The sequence below is a fragment of the Sapajus apella genome, unplaced genomic scaffold (genome assembly GCF_009761245.1).
Source record: "Sapajus apella isolate SASKATOON/1434 unplaced genomic scaffold, GSC_monkey_1.0 scaffold6, whole genome shotgun sequence".
In the NCBI taxonomy this organism is placed as follows: domain Eukaryota; kingdom Metazoa; phylum Chordata; class Mammalia; order Primates; family Cebidae; genus Sapajus; species Sapajus apella.
In genome coordinates this window covers 78,982,766-79,010,699 of record NW_022436946.1, presented here as the reverse complement: position 1 = coordinate 79,010,699, position 27,934 = coordinate 78,982,766, and the positions used below count along the sequence as shown (strand labels likewise).

General features: G+C 35.5%; 1 protein-coding gene and 1 long non-coding RNA gene across 7 annotated transcripts in view; both read left to right on the top strand.

The window, feature by feature from the left end:
- The window catches only part of ADGRB3 (adhesion G protein-coupled receptor B3), a 741,588-nt gene that overhangs the window by 524,595 nt on the left and 189,059 nt on the right, over positions 1 to 27,934 (top strand). The window lies entirely within an intron of this gene.
- Positions 3,834 to 27,774, top strand: LOC116548958. Its single transcript, XR_004267659.1, has 3 exons — positions 3,834 to 3,936; positions 25,584 to 25,591; positions 27,763 to 27,774. It is a non-coding gene; the product is annotated as an uncharacterized LOC116548958 (long non-coding RNA).

Genomic DNA, 27,934 nt, shown 5'->3' with positions numbered 1-27,934 from the left:
TTTGTGTCAGTTTGCTGAGAATGATGGTTTCCAGGTTCATTCATGTCCCTACAAAGGATACAAACTCATCATTTTTTATGGCATAGTATTCCATGGTGTATATGTGCCACATTTTCCTTGTCCAGTCTATCGTCAATGGGCATTTGGGTTGGTTCCACGTCTTTACTATTGTAAACAGTGCTGCAGTGAACAAATGTGTACATGTGTCTTTATAATAGAATGATTTATGATCCTTTGGATATATACCCAATAATGGGATTGCTGGATCAAATGGAATTTCTCTTTCTAGTTCCTTGAGGAATCGCCACACTGTCTTCCACAATGGTTGAACTAATTTACACTCCCACAAACAGTGTAAAAGTGTTCCTATTTCTCCACATCCTCTCCAGCATCTGTTGTCACCAGATTTTTTAATGATCACCATTCTAACTGGCGTGAGATGGTATCTCAATGTAGTTTTGATTTGCATTTCTCTAACGACCAGTGATGATGAGCATTTTTTCATATGTTTGTTGGCCTCCTATATGTCTTCTTTTGAAAAGTGTCTGTTCATATCCTTTGCCCACTTTTTGATGGGAGTGTTTTTTTCTTGTAAATTTGTTTTAGTTCTTTGTAGATTCTGGATATTAGCCATTTGTCAGATTTTTAGATTGCAAAAACTTTTTTCCATTCTGTTGGTTGCTGGGTCACTCTAATGATTATTTCTTTTGTGATGCAGAAGCTCTGGAGTTTAATTAGGTCTCATTTCTCTATTTTGGCTTTTGTTGCCAATGCTTCTGGTGTTTTAGTCAAGAAGCCGTTGCCTGTGTCCATGTCCTGAATGGTTTTGCCTAGGTTTTCTTCTAGAGTTTTTATGGTGTTAGGCCTTAGGTTTAAATCTTTAATCCATCTGGAGTTAATTTTAGTGTAAGGTCCCAGGAAGGGATGGGTTTCTGCTTTCTGCACATGGCTAGCCAGTTTTCCCAATACCATTTATTAAACAGGAAATCCTTTCCTGATTGATTGTTTTTGTGAAGTTTGTCAAAGATTAGTTGGTTGTAGATGTGTGGCATTGTCTCCGAGGCCTCTGTTCTGTTCCATTGGTCTATACCTCTGTTTTGGTACCAGTACCATGCTGCTTTGATTATGTACCCTTGTAGCATAGTTGGAAATCAGGTAGCAGACTCTAGTTTTGTGCTTTTTGCTTAGAATTGACTTGGCTATGCAGGCTCTTTTTTGGTTTCATATGAAGTTTAAGGTGGTTTTTTCCAGTTCTGTGAAGAGGACCATAGATAGCTTGATGAGGATAGCATTGAATCTATAAATTATTTTGGGCAGTATGGCCATTTTCACAATATTGATTCTTCCTAACCATGAGCATGGAATTATTTTCTATCTGTTTGTGTCCTCCCTTATTTCCTTGAGCAGTGCTTTGTAGTTCTCCTTGAAGAAGTCCTTTACACCCTTTGTTGTATTCCTAGGTATTTTATTCCCTTTGTAGCAAATGTGAATGGTACTTCACTCTTTATTTGGCTCTCTTTAACTCTGTTATTGGTATATAGGAATGCTTGTGATTTTTGCACATTGACTTTGTATCCTGAGACTTTGCTGACGTTGCTTATCAGTTTCAGGAGATTTGGGGCTGAGACGATTAGGTCTTCTAAATATACAGTCATGTCATCTGCAAATAGAGACAATTTGACTCCCTCCTTTCCTAATTGCATAGCCTTTATTTCTTTTTCTTTCCTGATTGCTCTGGCTAGAACTTCCAATACTATATTAAATAGGAGTGGTGAGAGAGGGCATTCTTGTCTAGTGCCAGATTTCAAAGGGAATACTTCCAGTTTTTGCCCATTCAGTATGGTGGTGGGTTTGTCGTAAACAGCTTTTATTATTTTGAGATACATTCCGTCAATATCTAGTTTATTGAGAGTTTTTAGCACAAAGTGCTGTTGAATTTTGTCGAAGGCCTTCCCTGCATCTACTGAGATAATCATGAGGTTTTTGTCTTTAGTTCTGTTTATGTGGTGGATTATGTTTACAGACTTGTGTATGTTGAACCAAACTTGCATCCCTGGGATGAAGCCTACTTGATCATGATGGATAAGCTTTTCGATGTGCTATTGCAGTCAGTTTGCCAGTATTTTATTAAATATTTTTGTATCTATGTTCATCATGGATATTGGCCTGAAGTTTTCTTTTTTGGTTGAGTCTCTGCCGGGTTTTGGTATCAGGATGATGTTGGTCTCCTAAAATGATTTGGGGAGGATTCCCTCATTTTTTATTGTTTGGAATAGTTTCAGAAGGACTGATACCAGCTCCTCTTTGTATGTCTGGTAGAATTTGACTGTGAACCCATCTGTACCTGGGCTTTTTTTGGTTGATAGGCTATTAATTGCTGCCTTAAATTCAGCCCTTGTTATTGTTCTATTCAGGTTTCAACTTATTCCTGGTTTAGGCTTGGGAGGTTGCAAATATCCAGGAATTTATCCATTTCTTCCAGGTTTCCTGGTTTATGTGCATAGAATTGTTTGTAGTAATCTCTGATTGTAGTTTGCATTTCTCTGAAATTGGTGGTGATATCCCCTTTATTGTTTTTTATTGCATCTATTTGATTATTCTCTCTTTTCCTTTTTATCAATCTGGCTAGTGGTCTATTTTGGTGATCTTTTCAAAAAAAACAGCTCCTGGATTTATTAATTCTTTAAATGTTTTCTTGTGTCTCTATCTCTTCAGTTCTGCTCTGATCTTAGTTATTTCTTGTCTTCTGCTAGCTTTTGAGTTTTTTAGATCTCGTTCCTCTAGCTCTTTCAATTTTGATAATACTATGTCAATTTTAGATTTTTCCTTGCTTCTCATGTAGGCATTTATTGCTATAAATTTTCCTCTAGACACTGCTTTAAATGTGTCCCAGAGATTCTGGTATGTTGTGTCTTCATTCTCGTTGGTTTCAAAGAATATCTTTATTTCTGCCTTCATTTCATTGTTTATGGAGTCAACATTCAAGAGCCAGTTTTTCTGTGTCATGAAGTTGTGTGGTTCTGAGTTAGTTTCTGAATCCTGATTTCTAATTTGTTTGCACTGTGGTCTGAGAGACTGTTTGTTATGATTTCCATTCTTTTGCATTTGTGGAGGAGTGATCTACTTCCAATTATGTGGTCAATTTTAGAGTAGGTGTGATGTGGTGCTGAGAAGAATGTTTATTCTGCGGATTTGGGGTGGAGAATTTTGAAGGTGATTAGGTTTGCTTGGTCCAGAGTTGAGTTCAAGTCCTGAATATCCTTGTGAATTTTCTGTCTTGTTAATCTATCTGGTATTGACAGTGGAGTGTTACAGTCTCCCACTATTATTGTGTGGGAGTCTAAGTCTCTTTGTAGGTCATTAAGAACTTGCTTTATGTATCTGGGTGCTCCTGTATTGGGTGTGTATATATTTTGGATCTTTAGCTCTTCTTGTTGCATTGAGCCTTTTATCATTATGTAATACCCTTCTTTGTCTCTTTTGATCTTTGTTGGTTTAAAGTCCATTTTATCACAGACTAGGATTGCAACTGGTGCTTGTTTTTGCTCTCCATTTGCTTGGTAAATCTTCCTCCATCCCTTTATTTTGAGCCTATGTGTTTCCTTGCACATTAGATGGGTTTCCTGAATACAGCACACCAATGGGTCTTGACTTTTTATCCAATTTGCCAGTCTGTGTCTTTTGTTTGGGGCATTTAGTCCATTTACATTTAAGGTTAATATTGTTATGTGTGAATTTGACCCTGCCATTTTTATGCTAGCTGGTTGTTTTGCCCATTAGTTGACACAGTTTCTTCCTTGTGTCGATGCTCTTTACCATTTGGTACATTTTTGGAGTGGCTGGTACTGGTTGTTTCTTTCTATGTTTAGTGCTTCTTTCAGGATCTCTTGTAAGGCAGACCTGGTGTTGACGAAATCTCTTAGCAACTGCTTCTTTGTAAAGGATTTTATGCTTCCTTCGCTTATGAAGCTTAGATTGGCTGGATATGAAATTCTAGGTTGAAAGTTCTTTTCTTTAAGGATGTTAAATATTGGCCCCCACTCTCTTCTGGCTTGTAGGGTTTCTGTTGGGAGATCCACTGTGAACCTCATGGGCTTCCCTTTCTGGGTAACCTGACCTTTCTCTCTGGCTGCCCTTAGCATTTTTTCCTTCATTTCAATCCTGGTGAATCTGATGATTATGTGCCTCAGGGTTGCTCTTCTTGAGGAATATCTTTGTGGTGTTCTCTGTATTTCCTGTACTTGAGTGTTGACCTGCCTTGTTAGGTTGGGGAAGTTCTCTTGGATAATACCCTGTAGAGTGTTTTCCAGCTTGGATTCATTGTCTCCGTCACATTCTGGTACACCTATCAAATATAGATTAGGTCTTCTCGCACAACCTCATATTTCTTGGAAGCTTTGTTCATTTCTTTTTATTGTTTTTTCTCTAATCTTGCCTTCTCACTTTATTTCATTGAGTTGATGTTCAATCTTGGATACCCTTTCTTCTGCTTGGTCGATTCAGCTATTGAAACTTGTGTATGCTTTGCGAAGTTCTCTTGTTGTGTTTTTCAGCTCCATCAATTTATTTATATTCTTCTATAAGCTTTTTATTCTCGTTAGCATTTCATCAAACCTTTTTTCAAGGTTCTTAATTCCTTTGTATTGGGTTAGAACATGTTCTTTTAGCTCAGAGAAGTTTCTTATTACCAATCTTCTGATGCCTGTTTCTGTCAATTCTTCAGACTCATTTTCCATCCAGCCTCATTCCCTTGCTGGTGAGTTGTGATCCCTTGGACGAGGAGAGGTGTTCTGGCTTTTGGTGTTTTCACCCTTTTTGCTCTGGTTTCTTTCCATTTTTGTGGATTTATCTACCTGTGGTCTTTTTAGTTGGTGACTTTAGATTGGGGTCTCTGAGTGGATGTCCTTTTTGCTGATGATGAAGTTATTTCTTTCTGTTTTCTGGTTTTCCTTCTAACAGTCAGGCCCCTCTGCTGTAGGAATGCTGGAGGTCCACTCCAGACCCTGCTTGCCTTGGGATCACCTGTGATGGCTGCAGAACACTAAGGATTGCTGCTAGTTTCTTATTCTGCTATCTTTGTCCCAGAAGGATACCCGCCAGATATAGCCTGAGCTCTCCTTTATGAGGTGTCTCTTTGGATATATGGGGGTCAGGGAACTGTTTGAAAAGACAATCTGTTCCTTATAGGAGCTCAAGTACTGAGCTGTGAGCTCCATTGTTCTGTTCAGAACTGCTGGGCAGGTATGTATAAGTCTGCTGCAGCAGAACTCATAACCACCTTTTTTTTTTTCCCAGGTGCTCTGTCCTGGGAAGGTGGGGCTTTATTTAAAAGTTCCTGACATGCTGCTGCCTTTTTTCAGGGATACCCTGCCCAGCAAGGAGGTGGCCTTGTCACAGTCTGCCAGCAGAGGTGTTGCTTAGCTGTCATAGGTTCTGCACAGCTGTGGTGTGAACTTCCTTGCGGTTTTGTTTATAGAGGCATAGTTAGGACTGCCTTGGTAATGGCAGACTGCCTCAGTAATGACGGACTGTCTCTGTAACGGCAGACTGCCTCTGTAATGGCAGATTGCCTCAGTAATGGCAAACTGCCTCAGTAATGTCAGACTGCCTCGGTAATGGCGGACTGCCTCAGTAGTGGTGGACTGCTTTCATAATGGCAGACACCCTTCCCCCCACAGAGTTGGACCATCCTGGGTCCAGGTGTACTTTCTGTGAAACTCAATCCAGAGCATTTCACATTGCTGGTCTTTGCAGGGGTGGGACCAGTCGAGCCAGATCACCTGGCTCCCTGCTTCAGCCCCTTTCTTTCAGTTGAATGGGCAACTCTGTCTCACAGGCATTCAAGGTGCCAGTTGAAGCGGCACCCAGATTTGTGTTAGTTTTTGTGTGGAGACCCACTGTGCAGGCTGAAACAGCCATGCTAGAGACTCGTGGTGCTTTTCTGCCCAAGAATCTCCTGATCTATGGGCAGTAAAAATTCATTTGGAAATGCGGTGATCACCCACTCACCCTCTGCATTCTCACTAGGAACTGCACTCCAGAGCTGTTCCTATTCGGCCATCTTGGATCATCTCCCTGAAAGTCTTTTTCATCTGATATAAGAATAGTGACCCCTGCTCTCTTCTTTGTGTTCAGTTTTGCACGATAGATTTTTCTTCAGTCCTTTACTTAGAGCTATGAGTGTCAGTATATTACATGTGTGATGGGTCTCTTGAAGACAGTAGAGAGATGAGTCTTTTTTTTTTTAATTTTTAAATTTTTAAATTTTTTAAATTACCGTTATGTGCCTTTTATGTGGGACATTTAGGCCATTTACATTCAAGGTTAATATTGACATGTGAGACCTCAATGCAATTATGAACTTTTTAGCTGGTTGTTTTGTGGTTTCTATTGCTGTATAAGGCCTATGAGTTATGTATTTAAATGTATTTTTGTGGCAGCAGTTATCATTAATTTCCATGTTTAGAACTCCCTTAAGGATTTTTCATGAGGTTGGTCTGACACCAACTAATTCCCTTAGCACTTGCTTGCTTCAAAAAAATTTGTTCTCCCTTACTTATGAAGCTCAGTTTGATACAATGTGAAATTCTTAGTTGGCTTTTCTTTAAGAATACTGAAAATAGGCCTTCAGTCTCTAATGATTTATAAGGTTTCATCTGAGAAGTCTACAGCCTAATAAGATTCCCTTTTTATGTAATCTGACCTTTTTCTAAGTACCTTAAAGGTTTTTTTCTTTATTATTGATCTTTGATAGTCTAGTGACTATATCCTTTGGTTATGTCTGTTTCATATAGTATCTCACAGGCGTTCTCTGGATTTGTTATAACTGGATGTGTACCTCTTAAGCAAGATTAATGAAATTTTCTTGAATTATTATCTCAAGTATGTATTCCAGGTTGTTTTCTTTTTCTCAGTCTCTCTCAAAAATGCCAGTAATTTGCATGTTTGGTCACTTTACATAATCCCATATTTCTCAAATAAATTCATTTTTAAATGAATTTTTCAAAGAAGTTTATTTTTTAAAATTATTTCTCTATTTTTATCTGACTGGCTTACTTTGAAAGACTGGCCTGAAGATCTGAAATTATTTTGTCTGCTTGGCCCAGTCTATTGATAAAGGTTTCAACTGTATTTCGAAATGTTTTAAGTGAATTTTTGTATTCTAGAAGCTCTGATTGATTTCTTTTTAAGATGTGTATCCCTTCTCCATTTCCTAGGTTGCTTGAAAAATTTCTTTATGTTGATTTTCAACTTGTCTTGGATCTCACTGAACTTCCTTACAGTCCTTGCTTTGAATTTTTAACCTGTCATTTGAATTTTTATTTTGGTTAGGGACCATTGCTGGAAAGCCCATGTGATCCTTTGATGGTGTCGCTACATTCAGATTTTTTCATGATGCCAGAATTCTTGAACTTATTCCTTCTCATCTTGAGATGCTGACTCTTTTAGTGCTTATAATATTTTTCATGTGGGGAGCACTTTTTTTCAATGTGATTATTTGTTTCTTCTTTCCCTTTCAACCCCTCCCTGGGGGGTGTGACTGTAGAGAATGCTGAGCAAGGCTTTTTGGCTTGGCTTCTATAGCCCTATGTCCGACTGTGCAGTTTGACCTACAAGCCAGTAGGTAAAACATTTGGGTAAGAGCTGTCTGTGGCCAGTGTGACTAGGCATATACTTGATCGTTGTAGTCTTGGAGGGGCTCTCTGTTGCCTAAGGAAATTGGCTGATTCATGGAGTGCACTGTGATCTGAGCTCTCTTCTTAGCCCCTGGGGGCAGGAGCCAGGTGGGCATGGCCAGACTGGGCATGTCCACCTACAGGTCCTTCAATGGCAGGCACAAGCACCAGCACTGAGGGAAAATCCAGTGGATGGCTGTTAAGCACCCAAAGGTGTGATAAGAGGTAGAGCTGGGAAACCTCCTTGACCCTGAGTTTTCTGTATGGGAGTGGGAAAGACCTAAACTCCTAATCCAGAAAGCAGCTGCTCCAAATGCCTGGAGATCCTTCTAGGTGTATTGTGGAGCAGTCCCTTCTACATCAGTATCTCTGCACAAAAAGTGTGGGGTGGCTCAGACTACCAGTTTGGGCAAGCAGGTGTTTTGAATGCCTGGAGATCTGCCTGGGCATGGGGCAGAAAGGGCCTTCCTGCACCACAGTCTATGCAAAGGAAGTATGGGGCAGTTTAGACAGCTAATGCAGGTTAATGTGCACTCAGAATGCCTAGAGAATCTGTCTAGGTATGGAGTAAGGACGTCTTCACTGTACCACAATCCATGTTTAGGAAGAGTGGAGCAGCTCAGCCTGCTGAACCAGGAGAGCCAGTGCTCTGAATGCCTGGAGATCTGCCTAGGCATGGAGTAGAGAGAGGTCTGCTCCACCTTTATCTCTGGAGAGCAGCCTGGGACAGCCACACTGTTCCAGGTTGCCAAGCTGGCCCTAGCTGCAAGTCTCTGATCAGGAGAAACTGCAGTTATAGCAACTCTTCTCCCACCCCAGGCCTGCAATGGAGGAGAGTATAATTGTAGCACCTATTGCTGAGGTGCTTTCCACAGTCTGGCTGTGGAGGCCCTTACCCCACTCCAGAGTAAGTGCTCCTCTCTCTGGCCAAAGACTAAAATGCCTGTATGACCAGGCTGCTGGATCACCACAGAGAATGGCTTATTTTGTATGCACCTGAATTTAAAATGGTATCCTGCTCTTGCTCCTGGGTCTGGAAAAATGTCTGCAGGTTTTCCTGGTGTGTTTTCCTCACAGAGTCTCCAAGCCTGTCTGCAAGTCAGCTCTAGAGCTTGGGAGACAATAAAAATGTACTCTCTCAGCCTACTGGGTTGCTCAGATTCCCCAGTAGAAAGGTGAGTCACAGAGGGCTCTCTGTCTCACATACTGGGGCTTCACTCACTTTTATCAACTGAACGTTGTTGCAAGAGCTGTCTGCCTGCATTCTCCTCCTGAGATATGAGGTGTCCTTTATGATTCTGGTGAATTCCAATTTTCCTTATTAAAATGCAGATCACAGGGTTTCTCTTTATGAACTATCTTGCTATTTCCAAGGACTGAGGAATGCTTCTAATCACTATCTTGAAAAAAAAAAATGTGTTGATGTTTTAATCATTATATATATCCGTTGGATTTACTTTTCCTCATAACGTTCTTATTTTAAAAAAATAATTCTACATTATGCCAGTCAGACAGGTTGAATTCATAACTCATCCTTTGTTTAAATTTTACTTTTTAAAACCTATAAATATACTACATATGCATTATAAAAACATCTGACATGGTAAGCATAATAGAGTTGGAAATATTTATAATTCTATTACCTAGAAGCTAAATTCTCTTTGACTCTTTTGAAGACTTTCATACATTAATATCATTTTTAAATGGTTTTTGGTTCTTGCATATACATTATCAAATAAACATTATCAAGTAAACATTATCAAATAAACAAACAACTTTCAGATTTTTCTTTCCACCTTCTGCCTAGAATGCTGTCTTCTTAAGCTTTGTTTCATCAATGATTACCATCTACAAAAACATTTTAAACTATTTGGAAACTGTTTTCATGTGGCCATATTCTCCCTTCTTTAAAAGTTTATAGTACTATATTTGTGCTTTTATTTTACTTACCTTATGTCATTTCTTTACTATAATCATTTAGTCAACTAGATTTTTTTACAACCAACTAGAGAGAAAATTTCTTGTGTTTAAGATAATCTTACTTAGCAATGTTTCCAATAATACCTCAAGAAGATACTCAATAAATGAGTAAATTTTATGAAATTCAGTAGTACCAGAGAGAGGACCTTTGAAGGTTGTTCATCGCAAAAATTGGCTCATCAGATTTCCCACCCTCAGCACTTTTAACTTGGAAATATGGCCAAAAAATCATCTATTTGGCAACAAAGACTGAAAATGGAAGGATGCACAGACACATAGATAAACCCATGAGACAGGAGAGGGTCTTATGAGACATGTATAAAGCTGGGTTATGAGTGATTCGGAGATAATCGGAGTTACTTAAACAAAATGTTACAATCACCACTAAAGAACTCATGTAACCAAATACCACTTGTTCCCCAAAACCCTATGGAAGTAAAAAAATTAAAGTAAAATATTTTTAAAAACAGAAGTCTAGTAAAGATATCCTAAGCTAAGATGCTGCTTCTGAGGAACCTAGAGCTGCCTTGGATTCTGAACCATTGACTTTTGAGTTGTTATTCCATGATGGTCTTGATTTTTCATTTTTTGTTGTGCTCTTCCCACTTGACCTGAGACTCTTATCTTGGCTGATAATTATTTTTTCCCTTATTTTTTTCATCACTGCCATTATTTCTTCATTACTTGATACAAACTGAGTGAGTCCCATTCCCTTAAAACTGAAAACCCCTAGCATAGAAATAAATTGTATATAATGATTAGTAAGCTGATAATTGTTAACAATTGACTCTTAAAAGGAAAAGGCCCTAATTTGTAGCATTTGTCAATTTCCATGGTGTAAATATTCCTACCATGGCTGATTTCAGGCTACCATCATAAAATTGCTGAACAATAAAAAACTGGGGAGAGATATATGCCCAGTTGATTCTCGTCAGCCTTTGTGAACAGACTCCAGTGTACCACTGGATGAAATATTAAAACCAGACATGTCAATCTTGTTTCTTTAATCATTCCTCATAAAATTCTATAAGTACTTTCTGAGTTATTACTTTTAAAATATGGATGTTACCCCCTACCCGCATCCTGTTACTGTCATATGGATATTATCCACTACCTACATCCTGCTATTCTATGCCAACCAAGAAATATACAGGATAGTTTAACATCCTTTCACATTTTGGAGGATACACATTATTTAATGTTTTATATTTTTCTCTATATGCACTCCACTTTTCACCATAGTTTTAGTTAATTTTGAAATTACTTAGTGTATTTTGAAATGTCCTATTATAAAATATGCTTTGCTTCCTTTCAAAGTGAAAACCTTCAGATGAAATGGGAAAACCTGTAAGTATTTCAGTGGCCTAAAATTGTCCTGCACTATACACAGTAATTTGAAATTTTTGTGGAACTTTTCCTTTTGTTATAGGTGCCTCTCTTTATAAGTAGTGAGGACTGTAAACTTCCAACGTAGAAATAATTTAAAATTATTGGAGTGCTTCAGATTTTTAGGAGACCTTCATTCTTTCAAATTGGAATTCCAATTTCTGAAGTGCTCCAGTAACTTTAAATTGCTAAATGCTGTAGACTCAAGATTCTGGTACAGAGCTCCTTACTCAAGTACTCATAAAGCAGTAAAAATCCTTGAACTAATTCTCAGAACACATGACCAGAGTATTGATGTCATTCTTTTTGAATCTGCTATGAAGAACAAACTTAAATGATGTATGTAAAGAATAAAAGTAGATCCATCCTTTAACCTTAAATTATAAATTACACCTTTAAATTTTAATTTCTGTAAGATATATAGGTTGTGATTAGACTTTCTGAAACACTACAGGCTTCAAAAGATAGGAACATAAATTAATTTCATAGGCATGAACAAACTTATTTTTATGGAAGAAAACACCCCAGTGTTATACTTTCTGTTTCATGGACATGGACAATGTAAATAAATTAGTGTGCCTTTAATCTTCCTTGTATTATAAGAATTATTATGGAAAATTAACTAATGCATTAGTTCTATTCCAGCTGAAATTTTAAAAGTTCACAAAAGCTCAACTTTTTTAAAGTGATAACTTTAGAACATGTTATGATATGTAAACAAATGAAAGAGTAAAACTTTTTTAATTTTCATAACTCAAATAACACTTAAGGCTGGTGACCATGACATTTTGTTTGTCTATGCAATAAAGAAATGAATACATCAATTTTATGGCACCCCCCATCTCCTCATAGCTCTAGCAAGTCATTACTGAAATCACTGACTCTTGATAGGCCCATTCTTTACAACAAACAAACAAACACAAGCCCTATCAGCTGGCTTCTAATGTCATTCCCATTATTTGGTACACATGTGCCATAGGAATCAGACAAATGGGTTAAGCAGTTTGCCTTTTCTCATACGACTCAAGAAAAAAAATGTAAGTGTAGTTTTTCTTCCTTCCAACACTAATAAAAATCAAACCACCACAATGGCTCCCAATAACAAATAAGAAACAAAAAATAACTTTAAAGAAAAAGACCTAGGCAGAACATATCGCTAATTGTACATGTACCTTAGTTGTACATGAACTTTTATAATTTTCTGTAACATAAAATTTATCATACTAAAACATGTATAAAATCCAAAAGCAGAATTATTTTTATTTTTACAGTTATAAACTAGCTTGGCATTATGCCCTACTAGAGAAATTTGACATTTTAAAGATATTTTATCTTATTTGCATTTTCAAAAGAGCAGTAGGCACATGGATCTGTGGGAAAAATAAAAGATACTTTCATATGAGCCCAAAAGAAAAACTCCTAAGTGAAGGGAAAATAAGGTAAATAAATAAATAAAATTATGGAAGTGCTTCAGGTTTTTAGGAGACCTTCATTCTTTCAAATTGGAATTCCAATTTCTGAAGTGCTCCAGTAACTTTAAATTGCTAATCCTGTAGACTCAAGATTCTGGTACAGAGCTCCTTACCCAAGTACTTATAAAGCACTTGTAAAGTATAAAGCACTTATAAAGTGTTCTGAAAAAAATATCCTTGGGGCAGGACAATATCCTTTATGGGGCAGATTTGCTGGTGGAAAATAATATGCCAGAAAACTTACTTGCCAATTACTTAAGCATTCATTTGTTAAATGTCTGATTTTGAAGATTTGAATCATTTTCTTTAAATGCAATAGAGTGAATGGATATTCTATGACAGTGATTGTTTTAAATTGAGCACAAGAGGCCATCCATGCATTAGACACACGTAGAATTAGACTTGTCAAAGAGTTCACCTCATTAATTCATTATATTTAATATTACATGAATTATTTTATAATTTCTAAACTAAGAGTAGCCTTCATATTGCTTCTCTACAAGAAAATATCTTACATTTGTAGGAACAAGGGAAATAAGTATTACTTCAGGTATTTTCAGTTTAATGAAAATTCAAAAACCTGTACTAGTACTGTTCATACATCCTGCTTCACCTAACTTTCATATTGAAAAAGATGCAAGTGACCTTGCTGAAACAGAGAAGAGTACAGCATAAAAACTCTTCTTGTAAATTTAGAAATTCTTCTTCGCTGATCTATTGATTAACAATTTTGGTCTTCACTTCTTTGGCCACGAGGCTGCCAAAAGTGTATAAACCCTCCCACATTTTCATGAAAGAAAAATGACTGTGTAACTGAAACACCAGATTAGACCAGAGCCACGAACATTTTTAGCACAGAACAGAACATGGCGTATTGGTACAAGTACAAGAGTACTCTTTCTTAGAATTTCTGCTTTCATTTTATCTACCACTGTTCACACTGTATGCCTTCTGAACAATGAAATGGAACTTTTTAAAGGAGTACATTCATTCTTATCATCTCTTTTATAAGGAATGTATATTGATCTTATTTCAGCAGACTCTATTTAGGTCTCGATTCATGTAATTGAAGGAAATAAAATATGTGTATGCACCTTATCTTTCAAAGGAAGGACATACTTATCATTGACTTTTAAGTTGCAAAGAATACATGATGACATCTGTATGTTCTGAGAAGTAATTAGCATATTGTGAATCCCAACGTTAAAGCTCAGCTTTATGCAAGAATCTGGCATCTAATGCATTTTGAATATATATTTCCAATTTAAAAATCTGTGTATTAAGTCTTTTTTTTTAGTAGCATATATAAGTCAAGATGTCCAAAAGGATCAAATTGATCAAACTGAGTAAAAGAAAGAAAATCAGAGCTTTAGATTTGAAAACACACAGGGCACACATGTGTGCATTTGTGGGAATAGTGCTGATAATCAATTAGCTTTGTTGGAGATTTGTTCTGACATGGAGAATTGAGTAAAAAGCCTGCTCAGAGGGATAAAAAAAACTGGGTATTCTCCTCTGGGCGTTCAAGTAACTCTTCAAATATGCCACCAAATGAAATAGCAAAAACACAATTGTCAATTGGCCTGCAACTCTTTCCTGAACAAATAAAACTTTGTATGTTATATTTGTCTTTGGCCACAGATAAATTAAAAAGTATGGTGCTTCTTATTTTAAGAGGAATCGATCTAAATTCATCGTCTTTGTATTTTTCACAGAAGCAACATTAGAAGGCAGCATTGACTTTCTTGCCACTTAGAAATATATAATTCTTGCAAAGATGGAACATATGCTTATTTCAGTAAAACCTCCCTTCCCCACCCAGCATCACTTATTCCCTACCAAGTGTAGAACAAGAATATAGGTACTACAGAAGCAGCAAATCTGTCTCCTGATTACTATATCCCTAACACCTAAAAAAAGAAAAAGAGAAAGAAGAAAATAAGAGAAACCTGGCACATAATAAAATCTCACTCACTATTTTTAATACAGGTTTGAATAAATGATTAAACAAAATAAACTAAAATCTCCAAGTTATTATATTAACTTTGAACCAAAAGCTGCTTCCTCAAAACTGCCTTTCAGATATATACCAGCACCAACCTGAATTTCAGTCTGTAAAAGTATATAAAACCAGAAGTCAGTGCTCAATGTGTGTCTGAATTTGTGTGTGTGTGTGTGTGTGTGTGTGTGTGTGTGTGTGTGTGCACGCGCGCGCGCGCGCGCGCATACTTTTTTTTTTAAACGCAGAAGTATTATTACCAAGTGCTTGGGCTACTAATCTGTATACTCATAGCAAGATTTCTTTTTTTTGACAAAGCATGCAGCTGAATTGATTCTTCAGTGTCTAGGTTCAGCTATTACACAACAATAATAAGAATGGTAAACATAACATTTAAAATGTGACTGTTTTCTTTCTGATTTCCCCTCATTATTTTTTCTGAAATTATAAGAAATTCAAAAACAATAGTCACTTCATTATATTATTTATATTATTTCATTTTTTTACACTATGTTATGTTTGTGTACATGGGAGTGAATGAAGGAGTAAGGCTATGAGAATGAAATTGTTTTTGCCTTTAAAAATATTTTTAACAAATTAACTTGAATAATAATTTTAACATTTTTAAAATAATTTATTTCCCTATAATATTAGATCTGAAGCCTTCAGGGTCAGAAATAATAAATTTGCCAGATATGAGGTTTAGTATGATAACAACTGCTATTGTTTGTATGAGACTTTCTGATGATGCACTAAAATTACAATAGAACATCTGTAGAATGATGGTATCTGGCATTACTACTAGACAGTAATCTGTATTAGATTAGGCCTCTGCTGAATGATGTTTTCATCTTCAAAGTGAAATTATATGACTTCTGTAATATTTAAATTCAGGCAGAAATGTACCATCAATAATGATTTCATGTAGCAGTATTCATATTGTGGCTTATCATCCCCTTTGAAGTTGTTACCCAGTGGGTTTTGTTCCTTGGAGTTTAGCCAATTTAAAAGCAGAATAGAAATCAGTTATTTCTGTTTCAACACAAAGCAGAGGATGTTTTCTAGGTAGATGTTCTGCATGTAGGGACTTTCAAGAACTCACCCAGCTATGAAACCTCCCCAGCTTTTGACAGAGCTGGCTGTTGAAAGGAGATGGGTGTGGAAAGGCACAGTGGATGTGAAAGGGAAAAGCAGCTAGAGATGCCAGAAGAGCCAGGGATTGGCTGCATACCAAGTTCTGCTCACCCAGATAGTTCTAAAATCAGCAAGGATGGAGAAGAACCTGGAGGCTATCAAGTCCCTTTAATTTGGGGTCATTCAGAAAATGAATTATTCTTGTCCAAGTGATGACTAAACAGTTGGTAAAATACTGATACTAGTTCTTTGTGGGAATAATGTTGAGATAAGATTTCTTTTGTAAAATGACATTTTTTCTTAAATTTTTATTCTCAGACAACCGTTAGGTGATTAACACTACCTTGTTTTAGATATGATTGGAGAATGGAATGAGGTCCAGATTCATAAAATTAATCATTTCAATAAAACTAAAAGGTTAATTTTTGTTTGTGTTTTGCTTTTACCCCAGTAGGAAAAGGACTATTCTCCATGAAATGCCTTTTTTTCTGGGAGTTATTATCCAAGACATTCTTACTATGTCTCCATCCTGGAGTCTCTTTTTTTTTTTTTTTTTTTTTTTTTTTGCGACGAGATGGAGTGTCACTCTTTGTTGCCCAGGCTGGGGTGCAATGGCACGATCTTGGCTCACTGCAACCTCTCTCTCCTGGGTTCAAGCAATTCTTCTGCCTGAGCCTCCCAACTAGCTGGGATTACAGATGCCTGCCCAGCTAATAACTGTATTTTTTAGTAGAGGCTGGGTTTTACCTTGTTTGTCATGAACTCCTGACCTCAGGTGATCCACCTGCCTCGGCCTCCCAAAGTGCTGAGATTACAGGTGTGAGCTACTGTGCCCGGCCCTGGAGTCTCTTTTTACTAGCTTTATGTTTCATGACTTTTTACAACAGATATATTTCTTTTGGTACCACTGCATGCTCAGAGCCTTCATATCAAAGATGAAAAACATGGAGCTCATTAAAAAATATCTATGTGTCTGGGCTTAATTTTTTTTTAATTCATTAAATTTTAACAGGCACATTTGTTTGGAATGTGCACTCTGGAGAAATCCTTTGTCCCTATATATCTTATTTTAATTGAATGTCTTCACATATATCTCTGGATGGCACACATACTGAAATTTAATTATAAATGCCTTTTTATATATATCTGAAGTAAAATAAAGTATCTTCAGTAAAATAAAATAAAAATAGTATCACAAATGCTCTTTGGTATTTTACAGTAAAAGATAGATTTTTAAACTTAATTAAAACAGGAAGTATTTCTATGTTCTTTCTCCACGCAGTCATTCTGTGAAATTATAACCACTGAATGTAATATCATTTCTTCTGGAACACTATGTGTACTTTTGAACACTTAGAAATGAAAAAAAAAAAAAAAAAAAAAAAAAAAAAAAAAACCCAAAAAACTGAAGTTCCACAATCTGGAGGTAACATATGAATGTCAGAAACTGTTAAATGAAGTTAGTTAATAGCAGCATATTTTCTCTGGTGGAGTCAAAATAGGAACTTGAATGTTCATCAGCATTTGTTCCAGTATTTCCAGGTCAATTCTATTGGGAACTATTCACCTAAGATCATTATCAGTTTAACTATATTTTGATGTTTGCATTTATACCAGCACTTTCAATGCTGAAAATTTCTACTTTTGTCCACATTGGTGCTGTTTCATAGTAAAGACTTTGAATCAGTGATGAAAGATTTCTGGATTTATTACTCACTTGGCATGAGAAGATGAGTAAACATTTTTATTGTTTGTTAAGAATGTTTTGGAATTATTAATGTGACTATGATTGGAGTCATACACATATTAACATTCACTTTTACTTCTGCAGAAACGAATTCTGTCTGGTAGAAATGCCATCTAGTTCAATATGATTCTCCTTAAGGAATCTCTCAGAATTATAAATAGGCACATCTGTTATAATGTAAGCCAATTTCTGCTAAAATGAGTCAGCAGTTGACCTTAGATTTGTCATCAATAAAATTCATCTCTTTGCTTTGTGAGGTACACAGACAATATTGAATTTTATTTACTAATATCATCTAACCTTGTTTAAGAATAGAAAGGTCCTTTGCAGAGTAATGTATACCATCATGCCCAGCATCACATTGTGGTTAATGATGGACGGCATATACAATGGTGGCCTCATAAGATTATAATAGATCTGAAAAATCTGAATCTCTTAGTTACAGTGTGGTCATTATGACATCCTAGTACAAGGCAGCATGTGTTTATGTGTATGCTTGTGGAAACAAACATACTGTGTTGCCTTTCACATAAAGTAGAGCACATACAATTATGTACAGTATATAATACTTTATAATGATAATAAATGCCTATGCTACTGGTTTATATATTTGCAGTACTATACTTTTTATCATTACTTTTTGTCATATCATCATCATCATTTAAAAAAGTATCATCATTAAGAATAATAATACTTTTTTATCATCATTATTTTTATCATTATTTATACTATATTGTCATTATTTTAGAGTGTACTCATACTTACTTAAAAAAAAAGTTAGCTATAAAGTAGCCTTGGGCAGGCACTTCAAGAGATACTCAGAAGAGGACATTATTATAGGAGATCCCAGCTGTAGGCACGTTACTGTCTTTAAAGACCTTCCAGTGAGATAAGCTGCAGAGGTGGAAGACAGTGGTATTGATGACCCCAACCCTGTTTGTGCTTTTAATCTTCATTTTTAACAAACAAACAAAAAAAAACTTTAAAAATAGAGAAAAGCTTATAGAATAAAAATATAAAGAAAGAAAATATTTCTGTGCAGCTATGTGTCTAAGTTATGCCTCAATATAGAGGAGTCAAAAAGTTTAAAAATATTGAAAAGTTTATAAAGTAAAAAAGTTGCAGTATAAACTAAGGTTAATTTATTATTGAATAAATAAAATTATTTTTTATAAATTTAGTGTAACCTAAATATACAGTGTTTATAACATCTACAGTAGTATATAATAGTGTTCTAGGCCTTCACATTCACTCACTACTTGCTGACTCACCCAGAAGAGCAACTTCCAGTCCTACAAGCTCCCTTCATGGTGACTGCTCAATATATATATATATATATAAAAGTATATATATATACTTTTATATATATATATATGTACTTTTATATATATATATATATAAAAGTATATATATATACTTTTAAAATCTTTTATACCATAGTTTTACTGTTTTATGTTTAGATATGCAAATACTTATAATTATGTTACAATTACCTGCATCATTCAATACAGTAACATGTTGCACAAGTCGGCAGCCTGAGGAATAAACTGTACCATATAGGTGTGTAGTAGGCTGTTTACTACCTAGGTTTGTGTTAGCACACTCTATGAGGTTTGTACTACAAAAATGCCTAATTATATAATTCTCAGAGTGTATCTTCGTCATTACATTAAGTGACACATGACTATATTTGGATGGTATTGTTGAGTTTACAAAATGTTTTCACATACTAAATCATATCTGATCTTCTCAAGTAATATTGCTTATTGGAGGTAAAATACCAGACTCCAAATATTGTGATTCTCATTTGAGATTACACATTTAGTTATAATAAATCTAAGACTAGAACTCATGGCTTTGTACTCCCAGTTCAATGCCTTTTTCCATAACAGCTTGCTCCTTCTACTTCTAATCAATATCAGCAACTTCAAATACAAATAATGTGAGCTTTTTTAAATACAAAAGGATTTATTTCTAGTTAAATGGTTTAAGGAGTTTTATCTTTTATTGAAAATCCATGAAAATAATGAAAATATAATTTTCATTAAGCATTAATATTAAGAAAATAAAATTCTAGTGAAGTCAAGAAGTGACTCATACTTTTATATGATTCATAGTAGTAATATTTATACCTATGGTTGCATAATAAATACGTCTTAACAAGCTATATGAAATAATTATTCTGTGCTTATTATAGAATATAAATCTAATGGAGAAAGCTTTGGGGATTACAAAGTTTAGAAAGAGAAATGCATTTGAAATATATTTTAATCCACTCAACAGATATTTGTTGAGTGCATACTATATGCCTGTCAGTTTTCTATGTGCTGAAAATATAGCTGTAAATAAGCAAGACACAGCCTTGACTGAGACAAAGAAATTTAGATTAAGTAGAGCGAGTTGGGAAGACCATGAAACAAGTAAAAACTATTCACAATACATCAAGATGATTAGATAGTAAAAGACTTGAAGGTTGCAAAGCAGGATGCAAACACTTCTGAGACAACCATAAGTGACTATTTATCTAATTCTAGAGTATGGAATTAAAAAGCTAGATTGAGGGGAGTGAAGAAGGGACAACTTGGAACCAAGGTCCTGGTGATCATAATAATCCTTAGCCTTAATCTTTTCCTGTGTGAATTTCTGTATAATAGTCAGTTTTCTTTAGAAAGAGAGAGCTAATAGTATGGATGTATATATAAAGGGGAGTTTATTAAGGAATATTGACGCATATGATCACAAGGTGAGGTCCTACAATAGGCTGTCTGCAAGCTGAGGAGCAAGGAAGCCAGTAAAAGTCCTGAAACCTCAAAAGTAGGGAGGCCAAAAGTGCAGCCTTCAGTCTGTGGTCGAAGGCCCAAGGGTCTGAAAGCTGAAGAACTTGGAGTCCAATGTTAGAGGGCAGTAAACATCCCGCATGGGAGAAAGATGTAGGCTGGGAGACTAAACCAGTCTAGTCTTTCCACATTCTTCTGACTGCTATTATTGTAGCCATGCTGGCATCTGATTAGATAATGCCACCCAAATTAAGGGTGGGTCTGCTTCTCCCAGTCGACTGGCTCAAACGTTAATCTCCTTTGGCAACACCATCACAAATACACCCAAGAACAATATTTTGCATCCTTCAGTCCAATCAAGTTGACACTCAATATTAATTATCACATTTTGTATATGAGCTTTTTTCTTATCTATAATAGTATAAAATTGTTCTCAACTCTGAATCTTGTAATAGTTTTAATTCTTATTTCAAAGCAGACAAACTGGTTTATCAGATTTTGTGTGATAGCATTGATTTCTTCTTGTGAGATCTTGCTTACATGTTAAGCATTATAAAACTCATCTGTGTTTTTATTCATTTAATATACATTTTGAGAGTATGTCATATTCTGCATTAAAGTAAGTGGAAGGAATATAACAGTGAACAAGGCAAACATATTTCCAGCCTACTTAGAGCTTTTATCTACTTATATTTATCACTATTTTTTACTGCTGACTATAGCATTTTGCTACAAATTCAGTTCATGTTGAGGGGAAGCATAAACTTGGTCAAGTTATTATTTTCCTAGGACTTTTATATATAGGGGAAATCAAATTGATGGTCGTTCATTTTCTTACTTTTCAGTATCATGAGTCCTAAACTGTTAAGGTAAGTTACCTTTATCTATATTCCTCTTTGCTTTTAGATCAAGGCTTGAGATACTTGAATAGAGGATCCTCTGCCAAGTTTTCGTCAGGACTGCCTGTACTTACCTTATTCATCCTTTCCCCCCTCACAATCTCCCTCTCCAGGTATAGTCCTGTCTTCCTCTGATACAACTTTCCATCTTCTGCTAGCTCTCGCCCACTTCTTAGAGAGTAGACAGGTGTGATATGAAGCAATTTGATGGCTAGATTGCAGGTACTTGTGAGCAAGAAAATAATAACCAAAACAAAAACTGTTCTGTGATTTTTTTTTTAGCCTGTTCCCATTTGTTGTCTTGTTGACAAAGAGTTTTATGCAGGGAAATAATGTTAGTGGGTGAGGATGTGCTTCAGTATCTGTACTTTTTTTCAGGCCTTTCTTCTCATCTCAATCTCGTAGAAAATCAGGAAGGCAGTGGCACAAGCTAAAGACATCAAGATCCTGAGAACTAAGAGAAGTACACAATTTCACCTGTCCTGACACTATAACACCATATTAAAGATCATATTGAAGAGGCAGCATCATGCAGTAAAAAGAACATTGAGTTAGTAATTGGAACACCTGGGTACTATCACTAGCTGTATGACCTTTGGAAAACAACTTAACCCTTTGAATCTCAATGTTTTCATCTAGAACATAAAGTAATAACCTGCTTTAAGTATACTATAGGAATATTCTGTGAAATAAGGACAAGAAGTGTTATGTGAACTATAAGGCATAGCACAAATTAAGATGATATTATTTTAGGACCCGAACTATGAAAAACCCAAGTCAAATCTGGTAGAAAAACAAAATAAAGACAGGGTTAAAAAAAAAAATGAAGCTCTAGTGTATTCTGCTCTTTGACTTTAATGTCTATTTTTCTTTATCCAGCTACCATTTTATCCATCATTTATTTTCTTCATCTACTATATTCATTTTCATTTTCATAAAATATTCCTCTCCCTGTCTTTTTCATCCTTCTCTTCTTTCTCTGTAAATCTTTAAACTAGTGAGTTCTGTCTCAGATTCTTCCTCTCTTATTTCTATTTACCTCAGGAGTTGCCGTAAATTTCTAAAACAAAATAAATTTTAATTTTAATTTTTAAATATATGTCATATGATAGATGGTGAAGGAAATGGGAAGAAATCTTACACAAAACAAAAAAGCAGTAGAATATAGCATCTCAGATAGACTGGAACAGCGAGTGTGTGGGGTTTCACTTAATTGTGCCTTGTATAACAGGTAGTACAGTGTTCCTTTCCCCTCAGGGGACTTGTACATATTGGGTAATAGTGATACTGGCTAGGTTTGTACAATTGCTGAGAAAGTCTTCATGTTTGGAGCTGCATACTCTGACTAGATGCTCTTCAGATTTTCCAGAAAATCAGCAGAATTCCTTAATACCTCTCTGGTTCCTTCTTGATATGAATACAGTTTGGCATCTTAAGATAAAAAGATAAATTTATCTTATTGAGTTCTAATTTTCTGTTTGCAAAATCAGTTTTAATTGTGTAAGAATGGATTTGGAAGTGAGATGTGTTGGCTTTTAGACCTGGTTTCACTGCTTATATTATGAGTCATGCGATGGTGATCAAATCACTTTAACCTCTAGTTAGGTTAACCTGTTAATCTTACTAAATGAGAAATTTTGATGCTCAAAAAATATATAAACAAATGTCTTATTATTAGAGCTTAATGTTTCAGAGTGGATCCTCTATGGCTACTGTCTGGGTTTGAGACCAACTATAAACTTATGGGCTATGTGACCTTAGGTACTTAGCATCTCTTGCCACAGTACAACTAAATGTAATAGGAGTCCAGGATTATGAGGCTTTCATGTGCTATTTCACGTAAAGTGCTGAGAACAGTACCTGATATATAGCATGCACTGAATAAATGTTAGCTGCTAATATTTTTTATTTATCATATGGACATATGGCTAGAGATAGGTGTGTGTTTGTGAAGAAGCTGGAGTCAGCAGATACTTTGGTCTTACTATTTGTGTGCAGTGGCAGAAGTGGAGAGAAAGACACCCAAGTATCCTAAGAATTCAAGGACAAACCACTCCACTATGTCCACTGTAAATGAATCCATGTTGGAAATATCAGACTTGAACTCTTTCAATATTCAGAGTTTCATTAATGGAAATATTTCAAACTTGTACAAATTTCAGATAATACTCTTTGAAGTTTAAGACACTGCATGTTCTGGGCTCAGGGGCTCATGCCTGTAATATCAGCACTTTGAGAGGCCAAGGTGGGAGGATCACTTGAGCCCAGGAGTTTGAGACCAGGACCAGCAACATAGTGGACCCCATTTCCACAAAAAATAAAAATAAAAAATCAATTTCTTGTAGTCCCAGCTACTTGGGGGGCTGAGGTGGGAGGATCACTTGAGCCCAGGAGTTGGAGGCTTCAGTAAACATGATTGCACACTGCACTCGAGCCTCAATGACAGAGTGAGATCCTGTCTCAAAAAACGACACTGGAATAATCTTCATAGAGAATTGAAGCAATTGAAATCCCTGATTTTTACCATTATTCTCTGGCTTTTCTGCCCACAATTTCTCTTGTATCCTGTGAGCAAGGACAGGTTTTCAATTATTGGTTTTATATTTGGAGAAACCTTTTTCTTTTTTTTAATACAGAAGGCCAGACTGAACAAAGTTCTAGTGATATCATAGTCTCTACCTCCCTGTCTCTCTTGCCTGTACCACATTTCTCAGTAACAGTTTAAATCAATTCCTTTTCTTATAGTACACAAAAGCATAAATATGCCATAGCAAGGCCTTATTTATCTTCTCAGAGTTTGGAGTTTAGGAAACAACTATTGATTTCAAGGAAAAAATGAATAGTCTACTGATAAAAGTCATATACTGCCCATATAATCTCAAATTACTTCTGAAAATAAGTTTGCATTCATCTTATGATGTTTATAATATAGTCCTCAGGTGCGTAAACTCATATTTTTACATAACAACAATTTCCTTGGTTGCCAATTTCATGTGAATTAGTGTCCTAATGAGGTCCATGTAATAATAGATCCATCATGTTGGTCTTCATACAATGTTAAAGAGGCTGGCCTTTCTGTATTAGCTGGCTTGGACTGCCTTAACAAACTACCATGGTTTGGATGGCTTAAACAACAGAAATTTATTTTTTCACACTTCTGCAGACTATGAGTTCAACATCCAGGTGTCAGCAGGTTTTGTCTATCTTCACATAGTCTTTTCTCTACAAATGCATCCCAAATGTCTATCCTTTTTTCTGTAAGGACACCAGCCTATATTGGATTAGGGCCCCACACAAATTGTTAACTTTTAAATCTAACTGGCTCATTTTAACTTAATCACCACTATTAAAACCTTATCTCCAAAATACAGCTACATTTTAAGGTACTAGAGGTTGGGACTTCAATATGTGAATTTTAGGGAAACACGACTCAGTCCATAACATGTATATAATGAGAGAGAAGAGAAAGTAAGGCCTCTATTGTTCATTTGTTTTGCTTTTATTTAAAGAGGTCATTCCTTGATTTATCCCAAAGGGTGATTTGTCATCTAATGAAGACAGAATGATGTAGTAGAAGGAGCACAGGCATTAGGATCAGACAGATCTGATTTTGAGTGCATTATTGAAGGCAAGTTATTTTACCTCTCAGTGCCCTAATGTTTCATCTTCAAAATGGAGATAATACCATCCTGCTCATTTGCTCTGAGAATTAGAAGTAATTGCACTTAGCACTTTGCCAACTCTATCTATATGTATATGTGTGGTGTCTATGTCTCTTACTATTATATTATATTAATATCACAGTTGGTTTCCCTTGAGTGTAAGACAAAAGGTTTTTTAAAAAAAAAATCTGCTAGTATATTTTAGTCTAAATTGAACTTTTACTGGTTAATTTACTAGTCTCTGTTTTTATACTTAACGGTGTTTTTATTCAGCTAGTTTATTTACCATTTTCTCAAAAATAAAAATGTTTTCACATTTTAACTTTTACAAATGTATGTATTTTTATATGGTAAGTGTTTGTAATGTTGCAGGTACATGTGTATTATAGTAACGGGATTTATGTTGAGGCCTAAATATTTAAAGCAAAGTGTGCTTGCATGATTACCATTCTGAAAACTATTTTTTTTTACATTGTTGAATTTTTTAATTACCTACTTAATTGAAAAACTCAGATAAAATATTCAATCATTTTTGGACCTCAAAATAAGAAAATGTATACAAGCACATATATTCATGTGCATAATAATTCATGGAAAGGAGATAAATATAGTATATTAGATGTTTACAATTTACATTGTCACTGATTTCCACTCACCTGTTTTAAATGTGGGACTCCTGGATCCTTTCTGTCATCTAATTCTTGTTCCACAACTGAGGCTTAAAGTTTGGAGTTAGGTGTAAATTAAACCTTCATATTATAAATATTATCAAGTGTAGGTATTTTACTGAGGTGGGTATAACCTCAATCAAAGGTAGAAGTTAAGCAGTGTACAGGCTGAAAGAAAATAAGACAAAGAAGTATTCATGAAGCAGTTTGCAAAATAATTAATTTTATGTGGATGAAGCTTTTCCTCCCTTTGTGCCTATCCACTTAATTCCATTTCTTAATTCCCTCCTCTTTCTTAATTCAAAACTTACCTCCTTTGATCTCCTAATATCCTTATTCCTCTCTGATCATTCTTTTATCTTTTCATACTATTTGATTGCTTTGTATTTATATGACTAATTTCGAGTTAATCAGGGTGACAATAATATTTTCTACTTACTGTGTTTCTGAACCTCTTAATAGCGATATGCACTGTAAGTATTTGGCTGATTCATTCATTACCATCTGATATGATAAAATTATTTATTTATTTTTGTCAGTCTTCTATACTAAAATATAAGTTCTGTAAGAGCAGGACTTTGTTGGTCTTATTCATAATTGTATCACATAATCTCAAGTAGTGCCTAAGAAATAACTAGGCACTCAAGACAAACACCTGAAATGAACCAAGCACTGTGCAGGATGCTGGTAATAAAGAGATGAATGAGACTGATAATGCCCCTACTCTCATGATTTTATATTCTGGTGTAGAAAAATAGGAATATACACACTATGCTGTTAGTTAGATTAACTGGATGAAGAAAAAGCAGGGTGAAAAGATCATGAGGTGATGTTTTGGATAAGGTGATGGGAAAGGCCTCTGAGAAGTGATTTTGAGCAGATACCTGAATAAAGGGAGTATCTGAGGATTGGAGAGGTCAAGTCATTATGATAAAGGAACTGCAAAGGCTATGAGACAGGAATAAATTCAGCATGTTTAACAGAAAGAAAGCAAATAAGGGAACACAAGAAAATAGCTGTGAGAGATGAGTCTGGAGTGATTAACAGGGGCTTAGTCATGTGGGGCCATATAGTCATCTGGAGAGATTAGATTTTATTTTGACTATACTAGGAATCCACTGAATTAATTAATAAATGAATAAGTGAGTCAATGATGTCTAAATATGGTGTGATTCCAGTACATCTACTTAGGAGAAATTAATTGATTAATTACAACAATATCATTTTCTACATCCTAATTACACCATCTATCAAAATCCAAAGGAAATCTGACCATTTAATATGAATCAAGCTAAAGGGCCGGGCTCATTGGAGCAAATAATGAGAAGTGCAGAGCAACTGAGCATGTGACTTAATGCAGGTCCATTACCTGGTCCTGTCAAAGCAGGCAAGGACACTAGTGGAGATGAAGCAGAAATACACCAACTGATGATGGGCTTCAGAACATCATCAGTCGGTATGGCAGTAAATATCTCTAGAGTGGATAGACTTACTCTGAAAACTTTATTTCCCTCACTTTTCTTTGTCATTGCTCAGCGTATCTCTAACACTTCCCTGGGGGCTACATTACTACTCTGGAGGAAAAGCTTTTCAATAGGCCAACTGCATTCCAAGTATTTTAGCTTAGAAGGAGTACTTACTGAGGTTAACCATGTGGGCTCTAGAAGCAGGCTGTTTATGAAGTCAGCTGGGTGACCCTGGTCAAGTTAAATTATCATTGCCAGTTTCCACATTGATAGACAGGGATAATAATAATACTATTGTTAAAATTCATTTGAAGCACTTACTAGAGCTCCTGGTATATGATCATTGTTCAAGAAACATAAATCTTTCTTATTATAACTAAGAAAAGGTATAATTTTCCTGGCATTCAGCTTTATTATGATTACTTCTACAAGTTTCTAAAAGTTAAGTTTGGATTAGCCACTTTCTGAGAAAGGAAAGTGTCATTCTATTCGCACTTTAGTGGTTCAGAACCAAGTTTTATTGCAATAGAAGCCATTAATGTATCCAGAAACAGTAACACATAGCTTGGAGATAATGTGGAATTACAGAAAGATCTTGAGGTTTGAATCCAGAAGCTCAGCTACCTGCTTTATGGATGACCTTTTGGAGATTATTTGAGCTCTCTGTTCTTCATGACCTTGAATTCAAAATGAGAGTAAGAATAGTGACTCTTTTGTAAGGTTTTTCTTTGAATTAAAAGTGATTATGTATATAAACATCCCTTGAAACATTTATAGCCCTATTCAAATGTTGGTTATTGTTATTAAAGTTTTTGAGGCATTTGGTGTTGATCAAAAAAGGTTTAAGATGAAAAGGCACATCGTTCTGGCATTTGCTTTCTGAAGTAGAAGTAAAGTATTGTTTCTCCACTAAGATTGCTAGAGCTTGATGTCATTGATTTCCTGGTTTATATATGCTGTTGTTTTACCGGAAATAAATTTTAATTTAAAAAAAAACAGGGAAAACTATTGGGTCTGATATTCTCACCTTCAAGATGTTGGTTCCTAATATGAAGTTTCAAGAAAATG